Here is a 25507-nt window from a genome sequence, read left to right as displayed (position 1 = left end):
TACTGCCACCTGGGAAGCCCTACAGGATAAAAAGAGCACACATTCTCCTTCTCGAGGTGAGGGAGACCTTCCCAACTACACATGTGCCGAAAGGCTAAGCTGCTACAGTCAAATTCCAGTCTTTGTGACCCCGTGGACTGCGGCCTGCCAGGCTCCTCTGTCCATGGGATTTCCCAGGCAAGAATACTGGAGTGGGTTGCCATTTCCTTCTCCAGGGGATCTTCCCCACCCAGGGATCGAACCTGCGTCTATTATGTTTCCTGCATTAGTAATTCTTTACCACTAGCACCACCTGGGAAGCCCTTTGAGGTCAACAAGGGAGAGGGCATCATCCCATAGTAAGTGATGTCAAACTCCCCACAGGCCTCTTAACTAGAATTCATCTTGGCTAAGAGATGCACACACACAGGTGAGGACCATGAGTTAAACCACACATGGACTCATAACCAAAGTAAGATGACTGGCCAAAGGAAATCCAGAAGAAATGCCCCATATAAGTGATTTAAACTACCACCAGCACATGACTTTCTGAGTCGCCCATGTGTGTCTATTCACAAGTACTCTTTTTTTCCCTCCTAATAAACACTTTACTTGTTTTGCTCCTTTCCACCTCTTTGTGGAAATTCATTTCTCCAAAGCTGCTGGGCCAGGGGCTTGTCACTGGCCACTGTCCCTGGTGCTCTAGTGGTTAGGATTGACCGCTCTCACTGATGCAGCCTGACTTCCATCTCTGGTTGGGAAATTGAGATCCTGTTTCAAGCTGCTGCAGGCTGAGGCCACTCAGGATCAGGCTGAGAAATAGAAACCCAATCTAAATCCTGGTGACAGTGTCTGAACCCTGGATACAGGTGAAGTTGAAGCCAGATTCACCCCAGGAGTAGTCACGGTGATAAAAGCACATTATTAAATAAAGCAAACCAAACAACTGCCAAAAGATTGATCTCCAAAATATATAAGCAGCTCATGCAGCTCAAAACCAGAAAAACAAACAACCCAATTAAAAAGAAGATCTAAACAGACATCTCTCCAAAGAAGATATACAGATGGCTAATAAACACATGAAAAGACACTCAACATTGTTCATTATTAGAGAAATGCAAAACAAAAATACACCAAGGTATCGCCTCACACAGGTCAGAATGGCCATCATCAAACAATCTACAAACAGTAAATGCTGGAGAGGGTGTGAAGCAAAGGGAATCCTCTTGCATTGTTGGTGGGAATGCAAACTGATACAGCCACTATGGAAGACAGTATGGAGATTCCCTAAAAAACTAGGAATAAAACTACCATATGACCCAACAATCCCACTACTGAGCATATACCCTGTTGCTCAGTTAGCCAGTCTGACTCTTTGCCAGCCCACGGACTGCAGCACACCAGGCCTCCCTGTCCCTCACCATCTCCTGGAGTTTGCCCAAGTTCATGTCCATTGCATCGGTGACGCTGTCCAGCCATCTCATCCTCTGACACCCTCTTCTTCTTCTGCCGTTGGTCTTTCCCAGCATCAGGGATTTTTTCAGTGAGTTGTCTGTGCACATCAGATGATCAAAATACTGGAGATTCAGCTTCAGCATCAGTCTTTCCATTGAATATTCAGGGTTGGTCTCCCTTAAGGTTGACTGGCATATACCCTGCTGCTGCTGCTGCTAAGTCGCTTCAGTCGTGTCCAACTCTGTGCGACCGCATAGACGGCAGCCCACCAGGCTCCCCTGTCCCTGGGATTCTCCAGGCAAGAACACTGGAGTGGGTTGCCATTTTCTTCTCCAATGCATGAAAGTGAAAAGTGAAAGGGAAGTTGCTCAGTCGTGTCTGACCCTTCGCGACCCCATGGACTGCAGCCCACCAGGCTCCTCCGTCCATGGGATTCTCCAGGCAAGAGTACTGGAGTGGAGTGCCATTGCCTTCTCCAGGCATATACCCTGAGGAAACCATAACTGAAGAAGACACATGTATCCCAATGTTCATCATGGCCTGGAGTCTGAGAGGATCCCAGAGTGAAAGCCCTTAGGGGGCCAAGCTGCTCACTTGTAGGAAAAGGTACCACCTTTACAGAGTGGCCTGAGGGCTCCAGAAAGTCCTGTTTGCCCAAACCGGCTTCCCCTCTGGTGCCTCAAAAACAACCTGAGCATTTTTTTTTTTTCAAGTTTAATGCAACATAAGAGAGACAACAGGGACTTCCCTGGTGGTCCAGTGGCTGAGACTCTGAACTACCAATGCAGGGGGCCTGAGTTTGATCCCTGGTCAGGGAACTAGATACCACATGCCAAAACTAAGACCTAGCGCAGCCAAATAAATATATACACAGCTTCCCTGGTGGCTCAGAGGTTAAAGCGTCTGCCTCCAATGCGGGAGACCCGGGTTCGATCCCTGGGTCGGGAAGATCCCCTGGAGAAGGAAAGGGCAATCCACTCCAGTATTCTTGCCTGGAGAATCCCATGGACGGAGAAGCCTAGTAGGTTACAGTCCACGGGGTCGCAAACAGTCGGACACGACTGAGCGACTTCACCATCATTTTTAAAAAGAGAGAGGAGTCAGAGAACATCTGTTGTTAGAGGGGCTCTCCAGGAATACCAGTTAATGCAGGAGCTGCACAACCAAAGATCTGCTGTCCGTAGAGCTGAAGCGGCTCAGCGCCAGCGGGGCGGGTCCAGAGATGGACTGGAGCCGGTGGGTTCTCACTTCCAAAAGGAGTCCCGCCCACTCTCAGCAGCTGTTGCCTGGTTGTCTTTGCTCTTCAAAATCTCTCTTCCCGCTATGAGAAGGCTCTGCCACCAGGTGGCGATATGGAGTCACCACATTCTGTGTGGCAGGAAGCGGGCCTCGTGGATTTGCTTTTACATAAAAGCATTGTCTCAAAAGATAATCAGCATATAAAATTATGATTAACTTGAACCTCCGGGACAAACCAAAAGATTATAGGCGGGTTACATACATTGTCTCTTCTTCACCAACTTCTTGCCTCTTTCTTACTCTGATGAGCAGGGAGTGAAACCAGGCTTTGAAGTCAGACTGGCCTGTGGGAAACCCAGCTCTGCTGTGTCTCAGTGTAGGTCTCAGATGCGTGTCTCTGCCAGTCACTCCTCTTTGAGCTCCACAGCCCCTCTGTAACCATGGGTTCACTCCTACTCTGGACAGGGCTGCTGTGAGGAATTTCCTTGCCGTATCGCCAGGGCTAGCATGCAGTCAGTGTTCAGTAGGAAGGAGTGTTCAGCTGAAGGAATGAAGGCAGCACCTACTGAAGTGCCCAGCATGAGATGGCAAACACTCGATAAAGGACATTTCGTATTAGAGGCGGAAGGGAGGCACGTCTACCAGTGAAACTGTATGGAGTCTGTAGGGGGTGTGAGAACTCCCTGGAAGCCCTGCAGGAATTCCAGGATGTCCGCGGCTGCCCACCTGCTCGCTGTTCAAGGCTGATGCTTTTCAACCTCAGTGCATGTCATTCCCTCCATCATGCACCTTGGTTCTGAAGCCCTTCTAGAATCCTCTCTGCTCTGTGAGGAGGGTCTGCAGGACAATCCCCATTTACTTTCTCGGGGAGCTCCCTGACCTCATCTGTGAGCAGCGGGTTGTAACTGTAACTGTAAGTATCACTCAGTCATGTCCGACTCTTTGCAACCCCGTGGACTGCAGCCCACCAGGCTCCAGCATCCATGGGATTTTCCAGGCAATAGTACTGGAGTGGGTTGCCATTTCCTTCTCCAGGGGATCTTCCTGACCCAGGGATCGAACCCAGGTCTCCTGCATTGCAGGCAGATGCTTTAACCTCTGAGCCACCAGGGAAACTGTGAGCAGTGGGCTAACAGTCCCCACAGTGTGGTAGTACAGAAGATTCTCAGGGTGAGGGGTGGGGAGGGTGGGGTGAACTGGAGGATGAGCACTGACAAATATACACTACCACGTGTAAAACAGAGCTGGGGGAAGCTGCTGTATAGTGTAGGAAGCTCAGTTTGGTGCTCTGTGCGGGTGGGGTGGAAGGGAGGTCCAAGAGGAAGGGGATATATGTATACATACAGCTGATTCCCTGGTGGCTCAGATGGTTAAGCGTCTGTCTATAATGCAGGAGACCCTGGTTCGATCCCTGGGTCAGGAAGATCCCCTGGAGAAGGAAATGGCAATCCACTCCAGTGCTATTGCCTGGAAAATCCCATGGACAGAGGAGCCTGGTAGGCTATAGTCCATGTGGTCGCAAACAGTTGGACACAACTGAGCGACTTCACCTCACCCACCTCACAGCTGATTCATTTCATTGTACAGCAGAAACTAACAACATTGTAAAGCAATTACGGGTGTGCCTGCTAAGTCAACTTCAGTCGGGTCTGACTCTTGGCAACCCTATGGACTGTAGCCTGACAGGCTCCTCTGTCCATGGGATTTTCCTAGCAAGAATACTGGAGTGGGTTACCATTTTCTACTCCAGGGGATCTTCCTGACACAGGGGTCAAACCCTCATCTCTTACATCTCCTGCATTGGCGAGTGGTGGGGGTGGGGTGTTCTTTCCCACTAGAGCCACCTGGGATGTCTAAAGCAATTATAGTCCAATTAAAAAAAAAGATTTTGGGGGAACAGGATCTCCTCTTCTAACACAGGCTCGAGGACTGACTTCCCAAGCTCCAGGCCTCACTCTCTCTGTCTGCAGAACCTGCACCTGGCTTGGCTGGTGCCCTCGACCCCTCCAGAGCTGGGGTCCTGGGACCGCCCCTCCCCCTCGGGCTGACAAGCCTTTCCAGGGGCACAGAATTCTCTTAACTTCAAACTTCTCAACTCTAACGGAGCAAATTATGTGACGCTTTATTTTTCCCGGGTTGAATGGGCAGAGCTAGCACCTCATAAAGCAACAGGGAAAATATTTGGCTGGTTTTGTAAGCCGGGGCCACAAAGGCTTGCTTGTGATGGGTGGCCCTGCCCAGGTCTGGGCAGCAAGGTCTGCAGACAAGCCCTGCTCGCTTGATACTAGCCACCTGTGTGCAGGCCACGAGGCCTGGCCATCTCCTCCCACACACTTCCAGACTCTGAGCTGCCAAAAACAACGCCAGCTGTCGGCCCTGCAGGGGAGATCCTCCGGGGCAGGGAGGCCCTCAAAGAAGCTTCTGTGGACTGGTCAGCAGCCCCTGCCCGGGAGATGTCTGCAGTGTGTCTGGGTCCTGGTCTGTCCCCAGGAGGCTTCCCTCAGGGAATCCGCCCACTGACTTCCTTTGTGCTTCCCAGCCTCCCTGCCTTTGCTCCCCCATCGGCCCTGCCTGGACCGCTACTCCCTGTCCCGTCACCCATGCACGCCCCTTCTCAGCCCCGCACAACGTCCTCTTCTCACCCAACCCCTCTGTCACTCTGTGCCCACAGAAACCAGTCCCTTTCAGGAGCTGACAGCACTCCCGTGCCCCTTGTTAGATAATGAATCATACCTTCTTGGGGTGCCTCTTATTATTTAATGCTGGAGTGATTTATTTCACTGACACCTCATTTATTTGAAACTTAGAGAAAGAGCTTTTTCAACATCAGTAAATTTTTCTGATAAATTATCCATTTAAGTACCAGTTTACCTTTAGTCTGATCTCTTTGGGTGGCAATTTTTCTAAAATACATTATTATGCTTTCATTAAAATTTTTTCCAGTTTTATTAAATATAATTGATAGATGGCACTGTATAAGTTTGGGCTTCCCTGGTGGCTCAGCAGTAAAGAATCTGGCTGCAGTGTAGGAGATGCAGGTTTGCTCCCTGGGTTGGGAAGATCCCCTGGAGAAGGCACGGCAACCCACTCCAGTATTCTGGCCTGGAGAATCCCCGTGGACAGAGGAGCCTGGTGGGCTATGGCCATTATGGTCACAAAGAGTCGGACACAACTGAAGCGACTTAGCATGCACGCACCCACTGCATAAGTTTAAGGTGAACCACAATTATTTGATACATGTGGATATTGCCAAATCGTATTATGCCCTCCTCTTAATGGATTTTTCCCTAAATGTAATGGAATCCATTTTTCAGGATTCAGGATTAGAAAAAAAAATGCCACTTTTGGTACCATGACCTGGCTCTGTTCTGTTCCCAAGGTGGGGGTTGTCCCACCCCTTTGGCTGACTGGCCCCAAATGGCTCTGTTTCACAAGTTCTCACTTGCTGTGAGCAAGGGTCCCTCTGTGTGGGCAGGGGGTCCATGCTGCAGGGGGTGCCCTTAGTGTGCTTGCCTCTGACCTCACGTATCTCCCATGCTCCCATGTACTGCTTCTATTCTGCAAAGGGAGTGGGAGGCAGATAACAGAGCCTGAAATGAAAGCAGCGTGTGGATGAACAGCAAACAGTATCTGAGAAGAGTTCCTTTCAAGGTCCTAAGCAAGTCTTTCTGTTCATTCTCAGGGGTGGTGTTATGTAGAGCTGAGAGTGCCACATCAGTGCACTGTTCCTGTGCTGATGCGTCCTTGGGGGTGATAAGTAGGGTCCCCTGTGCCCATACAGAGCCTGACCAAGGGCAGCTCAGAAACAGGACTCAGCTGACCTGCTCTGGGATGTGTGACCTGGATGTGGCTCATCCCAGAGCTCTCCCATCAGCTCTTATTTCAGAATCAACTGTATCTTGAAGGGGTGGCTGGGCCTGCAGGTGGAGCAGGCTCGGTCTCAACATGGGCTCCCAGAGTCTGTGGCTCCAGGTCTCTAGTGACTGCTGTCTCCAGCGGATGCACCTTTGGGACAGGTAAGGATTTCTAAAGCCTTGTTGCAAACAATCATTGCATCTGATCTCTGGTTTGTGGGAAAACAGAGATGTCTAGCAACTTTATGTGGCATACAGAACAGGCGTGACCACTAAGGAAACATCTGGTTTCTTGCAAGTTACTATAGTTCTTCTGGGCTGCAGTAAATCCTCTTTTTAAGGGCTGAGAATAGAGGGAAGCTGCACCAAGGGCAAGCTGGGTGCAATGACTATATAGCACCGTCAGGATCTGGGAACAGGGGAAGGAAGGGCCTACGAGGCCCCTGGAGCCCAGATGGGAGGTGGAGGTAGAGGTGTGGCCTCTGTCCCACAGGCAGGGTGGCCTGGCTGCCCTGAGGTTGATGAGCTCTGCTAAGCAGTGTGTGATGTTGCTTTCCTCCAGCCATTTTAACCATGAGGCGTCTCAAAGGTAACACTTGGCCACCTGGCCTTGGGCACTGTTGGTAAACCTGCAATTTTGCCCACAGCCCCAAATTATCGTTATTCAAAATTCTTAGGTACACCAAGCTTTACTTCCTGCTTGCTTCCTTTAACCTTCGTGAGACCCTGCCTGCCCCCACTACTAGCTCTGTTTACTGTCATACTCCATGTGTGCCACCTGGATCTCCATTCCTAAACTGTCCCAGGCTCCTTCCTGCCTCAGGACCTTTGCACACGCTGTTCCTTCCACCTGGAACACCCCGTCTTACTCTCACTATGTAGCAGACACTTTGCTAGTTAATTTCAACTCTGAGTGTACAGGGTCCCTAGACTGGCCTTCTCTGACATCTAAGACAGACCAGACCCCTCACACTCTCAGCACCCTCTGCTTCCCTGGTGTGCCACCTAACACAATAGGAATCACAGAATAATCTCTGTACTTGGCTGTAACATGTCTCCCTGCTGAGTTCTAAGTTCCATGGGGTGGGGCCTCGAGCTGCCTATTCATGGCCTTATCTTTAGCACCTAGGACCATGCCCTATACATGGTTCATGATGAGTAAATACTTGCTATTAATCAGTCACACCCTTCATTCCAACTCGAGCCATGCTGAGCTGTCCCCGGACCCCAATCCTCAAAACTCTAATTATAGAACTTCCCCGGTGATCCAGTAAGGTTAAGACTCCATGCTGCCAATGCAGGGGGCATGGATTTGATCTCTAGTTGGAGAACTAAGATCCCACATGCTGCATAGCATGGCAAAAAAAAAAAAAAAAAGACCAAAAAACAAAACTAATTTCTTGCTCCTCTGCCTGGATACAACTTTCTTGCCTAAGTCATTCCTGCTCTTTGGTGAAAGTCACTCAGTCGTATCTGACTCTTTGAGACCCCACGGACTGTAGCTCACCTGGCTCCTCTGTCCATGGAATTCTTCAGGCAAGGATACTGGAGTGGGTTGCCATTCTCTTCTCCAGGGGATCTTCCCAACCCAGGGAATGAACCTCGGTCTTCTGGTTCAATCTTCTGTGAGTCTTCTGTGTTGCAGGCAGATTCTTTGCCATCTGAACCACCAAGGAAGCCCCACTCTTTGATGAAGGAGTAAATAAATCAATGAACCACTAAATAAACTATCAGAATTTCAGAGATGTCATATTTTCTGAGGCCTGTCACTGCACAACTGAAAAAGCACTAAATGTGTGGCAAAGGCCCTTGAGTGGGAGTACTGCCTGCAACAAAGCTCAATGAACGTACAGGCATCCCTGTAAAATGCTTTGGGAGAATCCTGAAAAGTCTCTTGTGAGCAAAGACTGGTGAGTGGAAATGAATAGCAAATAATCGACAGTGACGAACTTGAGACGGCTATGCATTATCACGCATCTTGTATTTAGCGTGCTGCTTGCTATTCAGCTTAAGGAAGGGGGAAATATCCGTAAGGTGGAAAGGACCTCGGTATCTGTCATCTGAAGAGTATTATGCCGGTAGTAATAAGAGCTAGGACTTCCCTGGTGGCTCAGTGGTAAAGAATCCGCTGCTAATGTGGATCTTCCCTTGATCTCTGGCTCAGGAAGATCCCCTGCAGAAGGAAATAGCAACCCACTTCAGTATTCTGGCCTAGAGAATTCCATGGACAGAGGAGCCTGGCAGGCTACAGTCCATGGGGTTGCGAAGAGTTGGAGAGTTGGACATGACTGAGCGACTGAACAAGAGCTAGATGGCAGTGACCACATCAGGATGCCAGCACTGTGCTGGGTAGTTTATACGTCTTATATTATTGACTCCTCAAGAGAATTTTGAAAAGTGGGAGCTATGTCCATTTTGCAGATGAGAAGATAGAGGTTTAGAGAGGCTGCTGTTACAAAGTGCCACAGACTGGGTGGCTTAAGCAACAGGAATGTTTGTCTCACAGTTCCAGAAGCTGGAAGCCCAAGACCCAGGTGTCAGCAGGGTGGGTTCCTTCTGAGATTGAGAGAGACGGAGTCTGTTCCAGGCCTCTGCCCTAGCCTCTGGTGGTTCACTGCCGACCTTTGGTGGTCTGCTGCTGACCTTTGGTGGTCCTTGGCTGGTAAACACACCACATTGATCTCTGCCTTTGTGTTCCCGTGGTATTCTCCTAGCAGCTGTGTCTTTGTGTTCTGCTTTTTATAAGGACACCAGTCATATTAGATTAGAGCTCACTCTCATGACCTCATCTTACTTCATCTTCATTGCACCTTACTTCCAAGTGAGGTCACCTTCTGAGGTACAAGGGGTTAGGACTTCAACACAAGAATTTTATGGGGACACAAGCCAACCCATAACGCTGTTTTATTTTAGGCAAGGGAAGACCAGGGTGATGGAGGGAAGACCAGAGTGATAGGGAAGGAAAGGACACAGTCCAGCATCTGACTGCAGCACAACTGGGTTGACAAGGGTCCTAAAGACACTACTGGAGAGCAACGAAAGAAAGTGAGACTTCGTGCAAAAGGCAGCTCGGGGTGGGTGGGCAGAGCCCTGGGAGACAGAGCAGGGGGCCACATGCTGCTGTGGGGCTGACAACCATCACTGCTGTATACCCACGGCTCCTCAGGCCAGGGCAAGACCAGCCAAGACAGTGCTGGGGCACATATCTGATGAGTGCACGGTTTACGACAGACCCTAACAGAGGAGATTTGCAGAAGGTAAACACAGGCTGTAGTGCGTTCAGATCGGGGCCCCAAGAGGCCAACAGCCTCAGCACCAGCCTATTCTAACGCTCCAATCTCTTGTTCTTAACTAAACCTGAGTTCACAATAAAATACCTATGCAACAGGACTAACAACCAAGCTCACAAGATAAATCTCCTCTAAGGATACTGTCCCTGAGACTCTGCAAAGTACTAGCCCAAAGTTCCAAGCTTTAAATATATATATATATATATATTAGTTTAATTCATTAGAGAATCCTTTTCTGGAAAATCAGCTGGCAGTCAGTATCAGCAATCTGAAAAGCAGTTCTTATTTCTTGAGCCATTATTTTCACTCCTGATGATCCACCATGCTGATATAAATAAAAAGGACAGCAAGCACAAGTAAAGCATTATTTGTAAAAGGGAAAATTGGAAACAACCTAAATGTACGAGAGTGAGAATGGTTAATTATATTATGACAGAACCAAATGGCGACAAATTATTTAGTCATTAACAATTACATTACCCCACCAACACTACCCATACGTACACTGTTCTAAAAGTACTGGCCAAATAACTAGATAAGAGAAAGAAAGAAAAATTGTCACTATCTGCAGACAATATGCTTGTAGACCCAGAATACCCAAGAGAAGCAAAAGAGAACCTACTAGAGACACAAGAATTCAGTGAGGCAGAAAATCACTGGTAATCAAAGATCAACAGCTTCCTGCTAGACACACACCAAGCCAGGAAATATAATGGAAGACAGGATTTCTTCCATAATAACAACAAAAATGATGAACTACCTAGGGCTGAACACAACGAGGCATGTGTAAGACCTGTAAGAGTAAAAATTGAAATCATGCGAAAGGATGTATCAGAAAGCTTGGAAAAATGGAAAGACATATTTTTATGCTTGCAGTGGCGTACTCAATAACTCAAAACATGCCAATTATCCCCTAAAATAATCTATGAATGCAGTATGATCTCAATTAAAATACCTATAGGATTTTCGGGGACCTTACCACAATGATTAACTAAGGTTTGTCTGGAAAAGTAAACAGAAAAGAAGAAAGAGAAAAACACTAAAGGAAACAGTAATGAGGCAGCCAATGTACTACTGGCTATTAAAACATTTTTAATCATGGCATTACAGTAATTAAAGCCATGTGGTCTGGGGAAGGCCTAGACCGACGGACCGATGGAATGCTGCATTTCTCCAAGAACTGGCAAAAAAGCTGCTTCTTGTAGGAAAGTGGCCTGGTGGCGAAGGAAGGGCATGGGTTTGAGAGCCAGACAGACTTGGGCTGTCCTCCCAGCCTGTGTGGCCTTGGATGCTGGTGGCATTTGCTCTGAGCTTGTTTTTGTTTCATGTGAATATTGTGAAAACTTAAAAAAGGCAATATCAAAGTGCTCAGTAAAGGGTCTGAAACGTACTGGATACTCACTGAAAGGTCACTGTTACTATCAATAATTTATTCTTATTTTGTACTTTAAAATTATTTTAACTTTTCAATATTATTAATACCACTTTACCACCTAATCAGAGCTACTGGGGCCCTTTGTCCTGCGGCAGAAGCCACACCCCAGCTCCCCATCTGATCCTCCCTCCAAAATACAGCTGCTTGCACACCCCTGACCCATCCCTCCTCATTGAACAGAGGGAGGCCAATCTCTGTCCTTCATGGGAGACAAGCAGAGTCCAAGCAAAGAGTCCTTAGGAGACCTCCTGAGAAAGTGTAGATACTTTGGGAAATGGGAGTCTTCTGAAAGAAATGTGGGAAGCCTTGGAAACATAGTCTTGTTTAAAAAGGCTGTCGTGGCTCCAGGACAGGATCACTGAAGTTTTCCCCTTCTCAGGGTGGGTAAGCGGAGAAGGCAATGGCACCCCACTCCAGTACTCTTGCCTGGAAAATCCAATGGATGGAGGAGCGTGGTAGGCTGCAGTCTATGGGGCCACGGAGAGTCGGACACGACTGAGTGACTTCACTTTCACTTTTCACTTTCATGCACTGGAGAAGGAAATGGCAACCCACTCCAGTATTTCTGCCTGAAGTATCCCAGGGATGGCGGAGCTTGGTGGGCTGCCGTCTATGGGGTTGCACAGAGTTGGACACGACTGAAGCGAATTAGCAGTCAGCAGCAGCAGGGTGGGTAAGAGCAGTGACAGGTGGAAATGGAGGAATCAGCATGGTGGGTCTGGTGGCTAACAAAGGCCCTGGCCTGACTTCAGGGATGCCTTACATTAGGGCAGAGGGCCACTGGGTCACACAGGGACTAGGAGCTAGTGGTTTGGCCTGGTTCTGGTTAACTATGCAGACTTTCAATAAAGAATGAAACAAAAAAGAAATGGTATTCCTGGGCTTCCCTGGTGGGCTCAGTGGTAAAGAATCTGCCTGCCAAAGCAGAAGACACGGGTTCAATCCCTGATTTGGGAAGATCCCATATGCCGAAGAGCAACTAAGCTCGTATGCCACAACTACTGAGCCTGTGCTCTATGGACCACTCTCCCTGCAACTAGGGAAAAGCCCCAGAAGCAATGAAGATCCAGCACAGCCATCACCCCCCCACCGCTGCCAAAAAAATTCATTAAAAAAAAAAAAAAAAAAGAAATGGTATTCCAGGATGATGAATCTGGAAGCCATGTACCGAAGACGCCTGGTTAAGGAAGGCCATCCATGACGGTGAAGCAGCTGCCCAGGAGAGAGGGGAGACCTGTTTCAATCACTGGGGCACTTCAGGCACAAGGCTCCGAACCACAAAATTTTCAAGGGATTTTAAATGTTTGAGACCTGGGCTGAATTTATTGCTTAAAAAGCTACTGAAAGAAAGTCGTAAAATTAAAATTAACACATGCTTAATCAAATATTTACCAAAATAAAAAGTACAGTGTCAAGAAGTCAAGAGTAACTCAACTGACAGTCACACATTCATTGTATTTACTGTAGGCTGTTGTACAGTTTAACATGTTTGTTACAGACTTTACCATGCATGTAGGCAAGCACAAGCCGGAAAAGACAGATAATACAGAGCATGGAAACAGAAAACCCAAACACCCTCCATATTCTAGGAAATTTGGTGTGGTGCAGTAAGGTGGAACCCATCAGGGATTCCTATAAAGGCCTGCTTTTAGGCCTTGGGGAAGTAAATCCAGCTGGCAGGACATATTATTCTGTGACATAATACTCTGCAAGAGTCACAAGCTCCCTGAGACTGGACAATGAGAGCTGCCTGCTTTTTCCCAGTGGCTCAGTGGTAAAGAATCCACCTGCAGTGCAGGAGACACTGGTTCAATCCCTGGGTCAGGAAAATCCCCTGGAGAAGGGCATGGCAACCCACTTCAGTATTCTTGCCTGGAGAATTCCATGGACAGAGGAGCCTGGCAGGCTACAGTCCATGGGGTCGCAAAGAGTCGGATACAACTGAAGTGACTGAGCGCAACAGAGACTGCATCAAAAGAAAGGAGGTGAGGTCCCACTCTAACTTGTGTTAGAGAAGTCCTGACAGTGCAGTGTGCCATCTAACCCCTCTGGTCACTAAACTCACTCGCTGTCTTATCAACCTGTTAAGCTGTTTACCAGTCCATTCTGAAGGAGATCAACCCTGGGATTTCTTTGGAAGGAATGATGCTAAAGCTGAAACTCCAGTACTTTGGCCACCTCAAGCGAAGAGTTGACTCATTGGAAAAGACTCTGATGCTGGGAGGGATTGGGGGCAGGAGGAGAAGGGGACGACCGGGGATGAGATGGCTGGATGGCATCACGGACTCGATCAACGTGAGTCTGAGTGAGCTCAGGGAGTTGGTGATGGACAGGGAGGCCTGGCGTGCTGCGATTCATGGGGTCGCAAAGAGTCGGACACGACTGAGCGACTGAACTGAACTGAAGCTGCTTACCGCTGACCCTGGGTGGTCATCACAGTCCAGGCTTTCCTCTTCCAGAGGAAAGCGTTTAAGAAGCTTCCGGCTGAGGCAGAAGACACCTCCAGTTCTTTGGTCCTGGGTGTTATTTCTACCTCTGCTACGCTCTTCTTATAGCTTCCTGAATCCAGGCACAGACTCAGCCCAGACTTGCTTCTAGTTTGAACCCAAGATCTTAATAATGCCACATCTGCCTCCTAGTTCTTCCTTATCTTGCGAGTCACTCTGCCCACAGTGCCAGCCCAGCCTCCTAAGCAGAAAGCACTGGGCAGATTACCTCAAATCGTCCAGGGGGCCAGGGTGCCAAGGGTCCCAAGCCATCCCCATATTCTAGGTCCCAGCTGCTTCCCAGGAAGTCTGGGTAGGAAGGGGCCATGCCCAGACACTCCCCTTGCAGAGAAAAGTGAGAATTCCCTCCTTCCTCCTGATGTCTGGGGCTCTGCAGCCAACAGAGCCAGATGACATTAGTTAGGATTTATATAAGTTTTGACAACATCAAGTCCCAGCAAAGTCTCAGGGGAGCCGGAAGGGAGCAGGTGGGGGAGCGAGGGATGAATAAGTCTGTTCTGAGCCCCAGGACAGCCTCTTCCATTATGCATTTGTATTCATCCTGTAGCCATGGCGCTCCAGGCAGCCGCCCAAACAATACAGAGGACACAGCTGTTGAGGAGCTTACAGTCTCAAATTTTCCGCCTCAGAGTAGCCCGGAAATCCCTTCCTGAACATGCCCTCCGCAGTCTGGGCGGCAGAGTAGGCTTCTCCTGGGGCGCTGCCCTCTCACCCTGCAACACTCGGTGCAGCAGCCCCTGACGGGCTGGGTCTGCTGTGCCCACTGCCACCTCCAGGCAGGCCCCAGGGAGGAGGTGTGCATTCTTCAAGTGGGAACAGACTAGTCAGAATAGATAGACAGTCAAGACTTTATCTGACATGCTTTCTCCTAAAATGTTTCCCTACCGGCCCCTGAGGCCATTGCAAAAGCCACCCTTGCTCTCTGAGAGGGCGAGTGCAGCCACAGGGAAACCATGTAGTGTGGGAACGAGAGAGTCTGGGGCAGGAGGGCAGAGGCGACGCTAGGAAGGTGTGTTCTCACTCCAGCCACTGCAGAGTGCCACCAGCGGGACCCCGGGGCCAGAAGCTGTGTTGGGAGACCCCACCTGAGGATGAGGGGCTGGGGTGCTCACATCCCACTTCCAGAAGAGACTGTGCTGCTCCCTGGCAGGGTGGACAGCAGGCCATTTGTTTGCTCAGTCACCCAGTTGTGTCCGACTCTTTGCGACCCCATGGACTGCAGCACACCAGGTCTCCCTGTCCGTCACCAACTCCCAGAGCTTGCTCAAACTCATGTCCATTGAGTCGGTGATGCCATCCAACCATCTCATCCTCTGTTGTCCCCTTCTCCTCCGCCTTCAATCTTTCCAGCAACAGGGTCTTTTCTAATGGGTTAGTTCTTCGCATCAGGTGGCCAAAGTATTGGAGCTCCAGCTGGCTACCATGGCCAAAGGGAGCCTTCAGGGCCAGCGTAGGAATGGAGGACAGGGCCAGGAAATGGAGGACAGAGGGTCAAGGGATTCACAGGGCCTCCCCTAGTCTCACCCTGCGAGGAAAGAGGAGTTTCTACTTGGTTTTTTATACGACTTTTGGGGTGGGCTAAACAAAGTCCAGGAGTAAGCACAAGATCCAAGTCATGCTCTCCTCAGGCCAACTCAAAAATCACCTCCTCCGAGAAGCCTGCCATGTTCTGCCCGCCCTTCCTGAGCTCAGGGCACAGAGGTGTGGAAGGAGCAGCTTTGCTGCCCCACTGCCTCCGAGGCGAGCGTGGGGACAAGGAGCAGCCCCGTCCTGCCCTGCTGGCCTGATGAAGGCTGGCAGAGTCGCTCCTCGGGGTGCCCGTGGGGGCAGCACAGACCTGCCCGGGGCAGGAGCATGAACTCTGTAATTCACCGAGCTCCTAAACTCCGACTCTGCAGTGGAGGGAGTGGTGGACAGTGCCTGGTCATCTGTGGCCGGCCAGCAGGAGAACAGAGGCTGCCACCGGAGGGGCCTCAGGAGGAAGAGGAGGATGGGCACGATTGTGTCCGCAGCAGCAGGTGACACAGGACCCCAGCTGGCCCTGGGCGGCCAGGCCGCCGCAAAGATTGTTCCAGACACAGGGTGAGCATGGCCAGCTATCAGTAACTAAAGGGAACCCAGCCAGGACAGGGTGGCATTTGTTCAACAGCCACGGCATGCCAGGCACCTGGGTGCCTTCTTTATAGACACCACCACACCAAAGCTCGCTGCTGTCCCAGAAAGAGGGTGCTGCTGCCCTCCACTTCCCAGAACATGGCCTGGGAAGAACATGGCCCAGAGCCTGCTCAAGGTCACACAGGAGGTTCACGGGCGATTAGGGGAGGGGGCTGTGGTTCTGACAGGGTGGCTCGGGTTCTGGGTGACTGAGGGAGTGGGCACATGGCTCTTCACACCCAGCTTGGCTTCCGGTCTGAGCCTCTGGAAGAGGCTGAGCTGCCGGTAAAAATGTGTACGTGTGTGTGATCGATGTGTGGGGGGAGGGATGGGGTGCGGAGTATGCAGTGGGGCCTGGCAGCTGGCACATGGACCTTCTCCAGCACCGCAGGGTGGCAAGGTGGCTCTGGAGATCTGGAAGCTTCCCCCACTGTGACTAATTCGCTGTGGCCTCAAGCCCCGCTTAACCTCTCTGGGCCTCCTCTTTGTCACCTAAGGTGGAACCTTGTGATGATTAAATTACACTTCCGTTCATCCAGCAGAATAAGCATGCTTTGGGAATGACAGAGGCTCTGGTTTGGATCCTGGCTCTGTCACTTATTAGCTGGGTGACCTTGGGCAGGTTAAGTGACCTCTCTGAACCCAATTACCTCATCTGTAAAGTAGGAAGTAATGTCTCCTTGGCAGATTGCTGGGACGATTTACAATAGGAAAAGTGCTTGCCACAATACACGGCATTACTACATATTTTATTATTGTTGTTGTTGTCATTATGGCCAGCTGGCATTTTTAGGTTTAAGTTCCAAGAAGCCTTGATTTCTCCCTACAGACTCTATTATGAAAAAGAACAGCTTCATCGCCCTGCATGACCTCTGCAAATGTTCCCACATCTGTGGAGCTGCCTGGCCTCCTACCTTCCTCTTCCCCTTCTGAGTGAGGATCCCACACCTTTCATCTCCAGGCAGGTCAGGCTCAGCCCTACCTTCCCTCTGTTCAGAGCCACAGTGGGGCCCACAGCCTTCTCTGAGTAGGGCTGAGGGAGGCAGAGGAGAAAGAGCAAAGCCTGAGCATCAGACTGTCCTGGAAATAGCTGTGTGACCTTGAACAAGTTGCTTTACTTCTCTGATCCCCGTAAAGCGGGGAGAGCAGCCCCTCCCTACAGTGGGGCAGGGGTGAAGGAGCTGATAAACTCTCGAGCATACATTGGCACATGGGAGGGGGCGCCCTCCCAGTGGAGGCGGCTTGCCTCCTCTCTCTCCCTGCTGTGGGTCAGTACCAGGCCGTTCATCCTGCCTGTTTTCCTCCCTGCTCTTCCCTTCCTGGGGAGCTGAGGGCTGGACGCTCAGTCCACGCAGTTAGTCTACTTGGGAGGCCCTTGGAAATGCTTCAGACTCCACAGCAGGGGACTGATCCCCTGTGCCATCCACTCCTCCAGAGGACCGACCCATGGGCAAAGCCAGGATCTGCCTGAGCTGCTTCAGCAGAGTCTAGCTGCATCCCTGTCTCCAGGCTCACTCCTGGTGCACAGGGGCATAGAGGTGCTAACTGTATCAGTGATGAAGGCCTTCCAGGCAGAATGTCCTAATCAACCCCTCATGACAGTCGAGAATGGAAGATATGGTTAATGACAGAGCAGGGCTTGGTTGAAGGCAGGTTGATTTCACCCTGGAAGTCTTCCTTTGGTTTGCTAATAATGATATTGTCTACTATTTATCAAGTCCTGTTTTGTGCCACATACTTTATATCCAGTCCATGAACGATGCTAAGAATCAAGTCTCCCTCCCCACCTTGCAGAAAAGGAAACTGAAGCTCAAAGAGGTGAAATAACTACACAAGGCCTCCCAAGCTGGGGACAAAGGAAGCTGAGATTTGAACCCCATTCAGCTGAAGCTCCAATACTATGGCCACCTGATGCAAACAGCTGGCTCACTGGAAAAGACCCTGATGCTGGGAAAGATTGGAGGCAAAAGAAGACGGGGGGTGGAAGAGGATGAGATGGTTAGATAGCATCACCAATTCAATGAACACGAATTAGAGCAAACTCCAGGAGATAGTGAAGGACAGGGACCATTGCCTGCTGTAGTCCATGGAGTCACAGAGTCAGACAAGACTTAGCGACTGAAGAATAACAGCTCAACTCAAAGCCAACCCAGGCTTCTCATGCCCAAATTGCTAACTCTGGGTTCATGGCTTCTTCCAAAGCTTGTTTACGGCTGGGCTGGACGATACATTGACCCCTAAGACAAGCAGCAGCAGTGGGGTGGGCTGGCTCCAGTGAAAACCAGGCTTGCTGAAGGAGCTGGGATTTGAAGGAGCTCTACCTTGACATCTGCTTTTAAAAAGGAAGTCTTCCCACAGAAGGAAGTTGCCCTGCCATGTCACTATCGCTGTAGGTTTCAGCCTGTGTCCCCGGCCTTTCAGCCAGAACCTGGGCCCCTGGCACCACCCGCAGTGGGCATGGCCTTTGGGGCTTGTCCTGAACAGAGCTGGCATCCACATTCTTGCAGGCAAGCAGCACCTGCTCTGCTTAATTAAGTTGTTCACCAGCATTAACAGGCTGTGGCAAAAAGATCAGAGCAGCTTGAGTCTGGGGTCTGCACTCGAGCCCTGGCCCTGTCGCTAACATGCGGTAGAGAGCCGGGCACCTCTCTTAAAACTCCCTGAACCCCAGGCTTCTTGCTTGCCAGATGGGGATAAATACGTCCTGTCTTATTGCTCAGGACACTTCGGAGGGTTAAAAATAATTTTTTTAAAAGTGGATTTTAAAGTTGAAATGCACTTGTAAATAAAAGGAATTATGTTTGTTGAGACAATAATTTCTATCATTAACAACAACTCGTATTTATGGTACTCCTACTCTATGCTATTTACTATTAGAGGCTTTGTTGTTGTTGTTCAGTTGCTAAAGCTATGTTCGACACTTTGAGCCTCCGTGGACTGCAGCACGCCAGGCTTCCCTGTCCTTCATTATCTCCTGGAGTTTGCTCAGACTCATGTCCATTGAGTCGATGCCATCCAACCATCTCACCATAAAAAAGGCTGAGCGCCGAAGAATTGATGCTTTCGAACTGTGGTGCTGGAGAAGACTCTTGAGAGTCCCTTGGACTGCAAGGAGATCCAACCAGTCCATCCTAAAGGACATGAGCCCTGAATATTCATTGGAAGGGTTGATTTCCTCTAGGATTGACTGGTTTGATCTCTTACAATTGAGTGACTTTCACTCACTTCACATTCATTGGAAGGACTGATGCTGAAGCTGAAGCTCCAATATTTTGGCCATCTGATGGGAAGAGCCGACTCATTGGAAAAGACCCTGATGCTGGGGAAAATTGAAGACAGGAGGAGAAGGGGGCGACAGACAATGAGAGGCTTTACATGTACCATCTCACATAATCTCCACAACAGCCTCTAGGAGGTATCAGTAGTTATGGTTTTTATCCCTGTTTTACAGAAGGAAAGACTGAGGCTTGGTTTCCGAGCATTACAGTACCCTAGGGCTTGTCCTGGAACCTCTTTTCTTCAGTAGTGACACGCACCCCCCAGGAGATTTCACACTGTGTCGTGATTATAAATACCATCGGCCTAGCAGCACCTCCTCTTGGATGCTCTATGGGCATCTCAACCCTCACAGGTCCCACGTCAAGCTCCTGACCGCCACCCCTAACCTACAGTCTTGCTCAACTCAAATAAAAGTATGTTCAGCCTTCTAGGTGCTGGGGCCCCAAACCTGGAGGTCATTCTGACTCCTTCACTCACCCCCTAGGGCAAATCCTGTTGGCCCTGCTTTCAGAATACATCCAGCATCCGCTACCTCTCATTACCTCTGCTGTTCCCATCCTGATCCAAGCCACCAGCATCTCTCATGTGTATTGAAACAGCCTCCTAGCTGGCCTTCCTGCCTCTATCCTGCACCCCTACAAATGATTCCCAAGAACACAATTAAAGTGACCCTGTTAAAACCTAAGACAAAGCAGGTCACTCCTCTCCTCAAAAGTCTTCAGCGACTCCTCACCTCAGAGAGAGCCAAAGGTCATGCTTGGTCTGCCCACCCCTGCCTGGCTCCTCTCTGGCCTCACCCTGCTCCTCTTTCTCCTCTCTCCAGGTGACCATGTGACTCAGGGCCTTTGCACCTGCTGTTGCTTCTGCCTGGATAGCCCTTCCCAGACACATCCACGTGGCTCATTCCTATTCCTCTTTCAAGTTCTTCATTCAAATGTCACTTTCTCAACAAGGCCTTCCTCAACCACCTCCTTTAAAATTGACAACTCCAGCTTCCTCCAACACACCCCAGCCCCATCTCTGCTTTATTTTTCTCCAAAACACTCATCACCACAAACTGAGTCTCTTTTTAAAAAATGTTATTTATTTGGATGTGTCCAGTCCTAGTTGGGGCACAGAGGTTCTTTGTTACATCATGCCTGATCTTTCATTGCAGTGTTGCACTACACAAGCATGGTTGCCCCACGGCATGGGAATCCTTGTTCCCTGATCAGGGATCAAACCTGTGTCCCCTGCATTGCAAGGCAGATTCTTAACCACTGGACCACCAGGGAAGTCCCACTTACTGGCTGATTCTTCTATCTCCACCTACTAAAATATAAGCTTCATAAGGTTAGGAATTTTTGTCTGTTTTGCCCCTAAAGTTCTGTACCCCCAGGGCATGGAATAGTACTTGGCACATATAAGGTACTCAATTAATATGTGCAGAATGAATGAGTTTTTAAAAAATTACTTGCCTGGGGTCATACAGTAGTAGAATTGGGGTCTAAATTCTGGACTGACCCTTTTTATCTTCCCAATTTGAGAGGGGGTGGGAGAGGAAGACAGAGAAGTCCAGAAGGGCAGCAGGAGCAGAAAAAAAGTGGGGGGTGGTCAGCATCACCCAAGACTGCTGTTCATGTTCCCCTCCCTCCCACATGGCGGATGTACCTGCGTCTCACTAGCTGCTTTAAAGAAACAAAAAGAGCAGTTCCAAGCAGACTCTAAAGTGACTTTCCCAAGGTCATCCAGCTGATTAGTGGCACAGCTGTCAACACCCACAAATTCTGAAAAGATGTCTGTGAAATCCCTGAAAATTGGTTTTTCATAGATAACTGGCTTTTGACGAATTTCCTAAGGGATAAGGTAAGGGCTTCGTTCCGAGTGCGTCCATCGTCTCATCTGGTTCCTGACCTCGAGGCTGCTTGTGACGTAGGCCTGCTTGTGGAAGTCTGCAACTGAAGAATTCACTGCAGTCGAGGAAGATGATCGGCTCAGTTGTTAGAAACACCCCAGCTCACTGTGCCCCCCTCGCCCCTCCCCCATGAGCTTTCGCACCTCCGCACCTCTGTTCCAGCAGTCCTCACAGCCTGCCTTGCTCCTTCGGGCTGTGCCCCACTTGGCACAAGTCCCTTCCTCTGCAGGGCCCTCCCCGGTTGGATACTTTTGTCTCCAACCAGGTGTGCCATCTGTCCCTGTCTGCGGTCTGTGGAAACCTGGGACTCTTACCAGACTGTTCCACTCCTACTGGACATACGGGCTGGACCGTGTTGGCCCATCTTTGCAGCTGCAAGGCCCCCACCCAGGTCTGACTTGCTGGGGGAGGTGGAAAAGGTTCAGCCAGTGTTAATGGAGTGAAACTGACCCCTGGTCGAGGACAAGGATCTGTCACACAATCCCCTTCCTTGAAGGAACTTCTAGCTGGTCCCGTTCTTAAGGGATGTGGGTGTCGCCAGAAGCAGGCCTGAGGTCACCAGCAAGGCTCCTAGGTGCACCGAGCGACACCTGAAACTCCCAGAAGTGTCTCATGCAGTTACAAAGGAAGCACATTGCAGAATGGCCCCATTTGTGATTTTTTTTTTCTTTTTAGTTTTAGTAAATGAAATAAGCCAAGCATAAAGGAACAAGATATGAATCTGGAAGCCAGTATTTGGATCCGGACACAGGTGCCCTTGCATATGCCTAGAACACGTCTGAGATGCTTTATAGAAAAGTGGTCAGAGTGGGCCTGTCTTAGTCGGGGGTCCCCAGAGACGAAGCTTTGGGTGCAGTTGGTTTGGGGTGGGGGGAGGCGATCTCAGGAAATAAAAATGCTGGAGAGGGGACAGTGAAACAGGAAAGGGAGGCAAGACTAGAGAGGGTGTGTTAATAAGTGGACACAGCTGGGGGCTCCTGCTCAGAGCCTCTGAGCAGCTATGTAGAACATGCGTGTGTAGAACTGTCTCACTGGAGGCTGGGGACACACATCCACTGATCCCTGTGCCCCCAGTGGTTGAGGTGAGCCCTTGAGGTTGAACCCCCATCCAGCTGAGTGGCCGCCTGTAGCTAAGGGAGAGGAGATGGATGCTGCCCTGCAGCAAGCTCCGGGCTGCGAGAGCCCACCAGTGTGGGGCACAGGGCATGGGGTGGGCTCCCCAAGAATCAAACACAAAATGCGGGTGGCTGGAGAACGCCTAGACTTTTCATAATTCTATCCTTTTATGAATGTGGATTTGGAAAGGAAAGGAAGCACAAAGATGCAGGAAATTCATCTCTTCTCCAGCCACTGAGATAACCAGCCTGGAGCACCACCTCCCAGTGTTGTATTTTAGCGCTCACCAAGTTCCTACAGCTTTATTTTTTAGGTTTCATGCAGTTCTTATAGCTTTGTGCCCTCTTTGTGTGTCCCTGGAACACAGGTGATACTTCCCCTGAGAGCTGGTGCTAATAGCTCTGCTGTCAGGAGAGAAGGAGGGGCAACCACCAGCCCACTTCCAAGCCAGCCTTGGGAAGGAGTTTGGGGTCCAGGTGGAGCTCAGAGGGGAGAGAGTGCCCCCACCCCAAAGTGCAGAGCAGATTCATCACTGCTGCCATCCAGCTATTAAACAAGGCTGCCCAGGCAGCAAACAGGGCCTTAAATCTCCACCCCGGGGTCACTTCCATTTTCCTGCTCACCGAGCACGACCAAACTTTTGCTTCCTAAAGAAAAGTCTATCCTTTAAGGTTGGAAGCGCTGAAAAGTCCCACCACTGCCATCCCCGCCACAGACAAGGAAGCAGATTGCTCAAGGAGGTGGCTGGAAAAAAAAAAAAAAAAAGGAGGTGGCTGGAGATGCTCACCATCCCTCCCCCGCACCCAGCCCACATGCCGCCTGCCCACTCAGCCTGGTGGGGCCAGCTTAGTACTTGGCTCTGGGGCCCCGTCCAGCTCTGCCGCTCCAGGCTGGATCACCTCAGGCAAGCCCCTGCACCTCTGGAGCCTCTGCTTTGCCACCTGGAAAACGGGTATGTCACACCTGCTTCCCAGGACAATTTGAGAATCAACCAAGATCATGGATGTGAAGCAGCTGGCACAATTCAGTTCACTTCAGTCACTCAGTCGTGTCCGACTCTTTGCGACCCCATGAATCGCAGCACGCCAGGCCTCCCTGTCCATCACCAACTCCCAGAGTTCACTCAGACTCACATCCATCGAGTCAGTGATGCCATCCAGCCATCTCATCCTCTGTCGTCCCCTTCTTATCCTGCCCCCAATCCCTCCCAGCATCAAAGTCTTTCCCAACGAGTCAACTCTTCGCATGAGGTGGCCAAAGTACTGGAGCTTCAGCTTTAGCATCATTCCTTCCAAAGAAATCCCAGGGCCGATCTCCTTCAGAATGGACTGGTTGGATCTCCTCGCAGTCCAAGGGACTCTCAAGAGTCTTCTCCAAAACCACAGTTCAAAAGCATCAATTCTTCGGCACTCAGCCTTCTTCACAGTCCAACTCTCACATCCATACATGACCACTGGAAAAAACATAGCCTTGACTAGACGGACTTTAGTCAGCAAAGTGATGTCTCCGCTTTTGAATATGCTATCTAGGTTGGTCATAACTTTTCTTCCAAGCAGTAAGCGTCTTTTAATTTCATGGCTGCAGTCACCATCTGCAGTGATTTTGGAGCCCCCCAAAATAAAGTCTGACACTGTTTCCACTGTTTCCCCATCTATTTCCCATGAAGTGATGGGACCGGATGCCATGATCTTCGTTTTCTGAATGTTGAGGTTTAAGCCAACTTTTTCACTCTCCTCTTTCACTTTCATCAAGAGGCTTTTTAGTTCCTCTTCACTTTCCGCCATAAGGGTGGTGTCATCTGCATATCTGAGGTTATTGATATTTCTCCCGGCAATCTTGATTCCAGCTTGTGTTTCTTCCAGTCCAGCGTTTCTCATGATGTACTCTGCAACACAGTGCCTGACCTTGTTGGGACCCCAAAACTGGGGGCCCCACCAGCATGCCCTGGACTTTCCACTCCTGCTGGGTCTCTCCTTCTGGGTCCACCTCCCTACGCGGCCTGCCTTCCTCCACCTTCTGCTCTAGTCTTGTCTGCCCACGATCCTCCCACCCCACCCTCTGCTAACTAAGAGGGACTCCTGCAGAAACCTGGCTTTCACCATGCTCCTCCAGCCCCTCCCACACTTCCCACTGCCTACCTGCAGATCTAAAGCTCGAGGGAGCAAGCCCCACAGCGTCACCCTTCCACAGTCACACTCCTGCCATGGGAGCCCCACAAGGACAGCCTCCTCCAAGATGGGCCCAGAGAGCTTGTGGGCGAGGGTCAGGGTCAGGGTCCTGATTGCGAATCTGACTACAAGGGCTCGGAAGCCCTGATCCTCTGTGTCGCCTGGAACCTCTGGCACAGCTGTCCCTGAAGCTCTGGGCGGCCTCCACCCCCAGCCCTTCTACCCTTAAACCCAGGGCTTCCTCCTCTTTCAGGACCAATGTCCCCATGCAGGAACACTTGGGCTGGGGGTGAGCAAACCCAGGAGGTCAAATCTCAGCTTCATTTTCACAGCTGTGTGACCCTGGGCAAGTCCCCAGGTCTCCCTTTCTCCAGAAAGAATGTCACTAGCAACCTAGCTGTCTAGTGTTCTTAGGAAGAAGAGGAGCTGTAATGGAGCCTGGGATATGGTATCATTATTATAACTATCACCATAGTGCTGACATACTGACTGCGTCCTGCGTGTCACTTTACAGCGATTCCATCACTAACCCTCACCCTGCAAGGAAGGTCCTATTATTTTTGCTTTATAAATGAGGAAATTAGGGCCCAAAGGAGTCATTTACCCAGAATCCTAACCCAGGCCTGGTGGTGGCACTTAGTCATTCAGCCGTGTCTGACTCTTTGCGACGCCATGGACTATAGCCGATGGGATTCTCCAGGCAAGAATACTGGAGTGGGTTGTCATTTCCACCTCCAGGGGATCTTCTCGACCCAGGGATTGAAGCCGGGTCTCCTGCACTGCAGGCAGATTCTTTACCAGCTGAGCTACCCGGGAACTCAGGCCTGCCTGGCCCCAAACACTATGCCCTTTAGACCTGTTATCTCCTATATGCACAGACGATGTGCCAGCTGTGTGAGCCCTTTAACTGCATATTATGATATGTATGAGCCTTACAACAGCCCTTCAGTTCAGTTCAGTTCAGTCACTCAGTCGTGTCTGATTCTTTGCGACCCCATGAATCGCAGCACGCCAGGCCTCCCTGTCCATCACCAACTCCCTGAGCTCACTCAGACTCACATCCATCGAATAAGTGATGCCATCCAGCCATCTCATCCTCGGTCTTCCCCTTCTCCTCCTGCCCCCAATCCCTCCCAG

At 50.2% G+C, this 25507-nt stretch overlaps 1 protein-coding gene across 1 annotated transcript in view; it reads right to left on the bottom strand.

Moving 5' to 3' along the window:
- Nucleotides 1-25507, bottom strand: part of SPSB4 (splA/ryanodine receptor domain and SOCS box containing 4) — an 88982-nt gene that overhangs the window by 28244 nt on the left and 35231 nt on the right. The window lies entirely within an intron of this gene.

The sequence above is a fragment of the Oryx dammah genome, unplaced genomic scaffold, assembly GCF_014754425.2.
Source record: "Oryx dammah isolate SB20612 unplaced genomic scaffold, SCBI_Odam_1.1 HiC_scaffold_2, whole genome shotgun sequence".
Classification (NCBI taxonomy): domain Eukaryota; kingdom Metazoa; phylum Chordata; class Mammalia; order Artiodactyla; family Bovidae; genus Oryx; species Oryx dammah.
Note: the sequence above shows the minus strand (reverse complement) of the source record. Positions and strands in the feature narration are given on the sequence as shown.